The following is a 5,607-nucleotide window of genomic DNA, read 5'->3' as shown; positions in this document are numbered from 1 at the left end:
AATACAAAAAATTAGCTGGGCGTGGTGGCGCATGCCTATAATCCCAGCTACTGGGGAGGCTGAGGCAGGAGAATTGCTTGAGCCTGGGAGGCGGAGGTTGTGGTGAGCCGAGATCGTGCCATTGCACTCCAGCCTGGGCAACAAGAGTGAAACTCCGCCTCAAAAAAAAAAAAAAAAAAAAAAAAAAAAATTTGCTAGGTTTTAATACTTCATGAATACAAATTCACAATAATGGTTCTTGTTGTTGTTTTTAAAAAGCACATTGATGGCTGGGTGCGGTGGCTCACACCTGTAATTCCAGTACTTTGGGAGGCCAAGGAGGGTGGATCACCTGAGATCAGGAGTTCAAGACCAGTCTGGCCAACATGGTGAAGCTCCATCTCTACTGAAAATAGCAAAATTAGCTTGGTGTGGTTGTGTGTGCCTGTAGTCCCACCTACTCAGGAGGCTGAGGCAGGAGAATCGCTTGAACCCAGGAGGCGGAGGTTGCAGTGAGCCAAGATTGCGCCACTGCACTCCAGCCTGGGCAACAGAGTGAGACTGTCTCAAAAAATATATAAATAAATAAATAAATATACAATAAAAATTAAAAATAAATAAAAAGCACATTAAAACTTGCAGTTTTTGCCCCCTGAACCTTGCCCCCATCACATCCCTCTTCAACTCTTGCCCCATCACCATCCTGAATTTGGTGCTTATCCAGGTCCCAAGCATTTTTTTTCAACTGCATACATATCTCTAAATCATATGTAGAATTGTTCTGCATTTTCAAAATTTATGAAAATGGTATCATATTGCCACTTGCTTTTTTTTTGCTTGGCATAGCCTCTGAGATTTATCCGTCATTCTCCTGTTGCCTAACATTTAGACTGTTTTCGGTTTTGCCATTACAAACAACACTGCCCTGAACACAGAGTGTCTTTATTACTAGCAAAATTAGGATATATTAAGCCTATATGTGCCGGACATTCTGTTCTGACTCTTAATCATAATGGTGCCTATTGCAGGAGATGCTACCATCCCCATTTTACAAGGGAGTTATCCTTGTCTCCCTCTTCCCCCCGAAGCTAATCAACCACCAAGCACTGTTGAATGTGCCCCAGGAATCTTGATCAGATCCTCGTCAGTGACTACCATCATCACTAGTTACCCCAACTCCGGACCACTCCAGGAGCTTCCAGCTAGTCTCACTGCTCCTCTCCAGTCTTTCTGAGATCTGTACTCCACAAAGCTTCTTATCTGATTACGATGCTATCCTACTTAAAACCCCAAACTCTAATGACTCCTAGGATAAAATCCTTAATCCTCACCAGAGTCTCCAAGTATGATCAGGCCTCGCCCATCCCTCCAGTTACATCTCCCAATCTCTGGTCTCCTTTCTGTCCCTCAAATGCACCCTGTTCTCTCCGGCCTCAGGACCTTTGCACCTGCCATTCCTTCTGTCTAGAATCCTCCCCCCCAGTTCCCCAGGTTAACTCTAGGCTGCTCAACTGTCATTTCCACCCTGAAGGTATCAGGTTCCCTGTTTTAGTAACCCTTGGTAACATTTGGCAAAGATGTAATTAAACAATTCTTCGTGCAATTTTGTCCACTGTATGCCCCTCATGATAGAATGCAAGCTCCATGAAAGCAGGCACCTGCCACCACTCTGTCACGCGAGCGCCTAGTTAAGAAGGTAGATGGGAGGACTCAACGTGCAGCCTTTATGCATTTATTATGCCTGGATGAATGGTCTTAAATGAGTTACAACTTTGAGGGTTAATGTCCCCCATTAACAGATATGGAAACTGAGGCTCAGGGCGCGCAACGGAGTCGCCCGCGGTCTCGACGACAAGGACGCTTCCACCGGGAGAATGCAGCCCCATCCTCCGAGCCCCTGGCAGTGCTGCGACTTGACGAGAACCTCCAGGCCACCAACCCACCTCCTCTAGAGCTCCCAGGAATCTGCCAACAGGGAGGGCGCAGGGCGCTCTGGGAAATGTAGTCACGCCAGCTCCCTGAATCCGGCGTCCTCAACTTTCGTTTCCGGCAGGCTCAGTCCTAGCAGATGCTTTGGGAAAGACGCGCGAGATTCCGGGAGTAGATCCGGGATGCGAGGCGGGGCGCGCATGGGGGGCGGGGCTTATACGGGGCTTATACGATGAGTGTACGCCTACTGTGCACGCTGCGTTGCTGCTCACCCAAACTGGGCAGTGGGACGCTTTCCTGGGCACCCCAGGCAGAGGGAAACTCCGCATTGTGTTCAACCAAAGAGGAAAAACAGCGAGAATCCAGTATAGGAGACCGGCCTTAGGATGCCCGAGTTAGGATTAGGGGCCAGAGTACATTAACCTGGTAGTTAGGAGCTGAAGTTCTGGAATCAAAGATTTGGGGTCAGGCCGGGCGCGGTGGCTGATGCTTGTAATCCCAGCACTTTGGGAGGCCGAGGCGGGCGGATCACGAGGTCAGGAGATTGAGACCATCCTGGCTAACAGGTGAAACCCCATCTCCACTAAAAATACAAAAAATTAAGCGGGCGTGCTAGCGGGCACCTGTAGTCCCAGCTGATTGGGAGGCTGAGGCAGGAGAATGGCGTGAACCTGGGAGGCGGAGCCTGCAGTGAGCCGAAATCGCGCCACTGCAGCCCAGTCTGGACGACAGAGCGAGACTCCGTCTCAAAAAAAAAAAAAAAAAAAAGATTTGACTTCCAATCCCATTTCTGTACTTCCTGTTTGACCTTCGCTGAGGGGTTCAATACTTAAAATTCTCAGAGCTTCAGGGTTTTGTTTTGTTCTGTTGAACCGGTAGGGCTAGTTATAGTACCTCTATTACTAAATGGGGAAGAAACGGAATACAAATGTGTATTGCTTGGTGCTCAAGAACTGATGCTGCCGGGATCGGTGGCTCACTCCTGTAAACTCAGCACTTTGGGAGGCCGACGTGGGTGGATTGCTTGAGGCCAAGAGTTCGAGACCAGCCTAGGCAACACGGCAAAACCCCATCTCTACTGAAAATACAAAAATTAACTGAACCTGGTGGTGTGTGCCTGTAATCCCAACTATTCGGGAGGTTATGTAGGAGAACTGCTTAAAACTAGGATGCGGAGGTTGCAGTGAGCCAAGATCGAGCCACTGCACTCCAGCCTGGGCGACACAGTGAGAACCTGTCCTCAAAAAAAAAAAAAAAAAAAAAATAGGCCGGGCGCGGTGGCTCAAGCCTGTAATCCCAGCACTTTGGGAGGCCGAGACGGGCCTCCCAAAGACGAGGTCAGGAGATCAAGACCATCCTGGCTAACACGGTGAAACCCCGTCTCTACTAAAAAATACAAAAAACTAGCCGGAGGACGTGGCGGGCGCCTGTAGTTCCAGCTACTCGGGAGGCTGAGGCAGGAGAATGGCGTAAACCCGGGAGGCAGAGCTTGCAGTGAGCTGAGATCGGGCCACTGCACTCCAGCCTGGGTGGCAGAGTGAGACTCCGTCTCAAAAAAAAAAAAAAAAATTAAAAATAAATAAATAAATAAATAAATACAAGAACTGATACCTGGCTGGGCACACCTGTAATCCTGACACTTTGGGAAGCTAAGGCGGGAAGATTGCTTGGGCCCAGGAGTTTTAGACCAGCCTAGGCACCATGGTGGGACTTCATCTCCAACAAAAAAATAAAAAATAAATTGATGCCCATTATTATGTTGTCAGAAGCAGGCAGGACAAGGGATGTTTGGGGTTAGGCATTGTTGGGGGCCCTCCTGGGGGAGTGTGGGCGCAAACACTTGGCATCTCTTCCAGTTTTATCTTGAACAACTTCTGCCTTTATTTATTTATTTATTTATTTTTTGAGGCGGAGTTTCACTCTTGTTGGCCAGGCTGGAGTGCAATGGCCCGATCTCGGCTCACTGCAACCTCCACCTCCCAGGTTCAGGCAATTCTGCCTCAGCCTCCTGAGTAGCTAGGATTACAGGCATGTACCACCACGCCCAGCTAATTTTGTATTTTTAGTAGAGACGGGGGTTTCTCCACTTTGGTCAGGCTGGACTCGAACTCCCGACCTCAGGCGATCCACCCGCCTCAGCCTCCTAAAGTGCTGGGATTACAGGCGTGAGTCACCACGCCCGGCCTATTTATTTATTGTATTTTTTGAGACAGAGTCTCCCTCTGTTGCCCAGGATAGATACAGTGGCACGATCTCGGCTCATTGCAACCTCCGCTTCCCGGGTTCAAGCGATTCTCCTGCCTCAGCCTTATGAGTAGCTGGGATGACAGAGGCCTAGCACCACGCAGGCTAATTTTTTGTAGAATCGGGGTTTCACCATGTTGGTCAGGTGCAGTGGCTCATACATGTGATCCCAGCAGTTTGGGAGGCCAAGGCAGGCGGATCAATTGAGCTCAGGAGTTCGAGACCAGCCTGACCAACATGGCAAAACCCCTTCTCTACAAAAAATGCAAAAATTAGCCAGGTGGGCCGGACACGGAGGCTCATGCCTGTAATCCCAGCACTTTGGGAGGCCAAGGCAGGTGGATCACCTGAGGTCAGGAGTTCGAGACCAGCCTGGCCAATATGGTGAAACCCTGTCTCTACTAAAAATACAAAAATTAGCTGGGCATGGTAGCAGGTGTCCGTAATCCCAGCTACTTGGGAGACTGAGGCAGGAGAATCGCTTGAACCTGGGAAGTGGAGGTTGCAGTGAGCCGAGACAGCGCCACTGTACTCCAGCCTGGGCAACAAGAGCAAAACTCTGTCTCAAGAAAAAAGGAAAGGAAGAAAGAGACAGAGGGAAGGAAGGAAGGGAGGGAGGGAGGAGAAAGAAGGAAAGAAAGGAAGGAAGGAAAGAAGGAAGGAAGGAAGGAAGGAAGGAAGGGAAAGGAAGGAAGGAAGGCCGGCCGGGCGCGGTGGCTCACGCCTGTAATCCCAGCACTTTGGGAGGCTGAGGCGGGTGGATCATGAGGTCAGGAGTTCGAGACCAGCCTAACCAATATGATGAACCCCCATGTCTACTAAAAATACAAAAATTAGCCGAGTGTGGTGGTGTGTGCCTGTAATCCTAGCTACTCAGGAGGCTGAGGCAGGAGAATTGCTTGGAGCCGGGAGACGGAGGTTGCAGTGAGCTGAGGTCACCCCATTGCATTCCAGCCTGGGCAACAGAGCAAGAGCGAGACTCCGTCTCAAAAAAAAAAAAAAAAAAAAAAAAAAAAAAAAAAAAGGAAGGAAGGAAAATGAAAGGAGAGAAGCAAAGAAAGAAAGATCGTTTCTTCTGAATTTGAGCCTCAGTGCTTAGCAGCCTGGGCTGAGACAGAGGCTCGCCTCTACAAGGCAGATTGCCTCAAGCGAACCTCCTGCCTTGGCCTCCCAGAGTGCTGGGATTACATGCGTGAGCCACCGTGCCCGGACGACTTCGCTGACTTTAAAGATGGAGGAGGCGGCCTTTACTGTGAACTTTTTCAGGCCAGAGGAGAGCGCGTGTGGAAAAGTGACTGAGAGAGTGGCCCAGAGGCTGCAGAGTTGCCGCACGCTCTCGCGGTCACCGAGGTGCTGGACTACGTTTCCCACAATGCGTTCCTTTGAGGACCACATTAACCACAGTGCACGTCGCGGACCCGCCCAGTCGGCTTTGTTGCCACGCCCCGACAGCCG

Source organism: Macaca nemestrina, chromosome 18 (genome assembly GCF_043159975.1).
Source record: "Macaca nemestrina isolate mMacNem1 chromosome 18, mMacNem.hap1, whole genome shotgun sequence".
Lineage (NCBI taxonomy): Eukaryota > Metazoa > Chordata > Mammalia > Primates > Cercopithecidae > Macaca > Macaca nemestrina.
The sequence above is the reverse complement of the archived record's forward strand: the minus strand, read 5'-3'. Positions refer to the sequence as shown.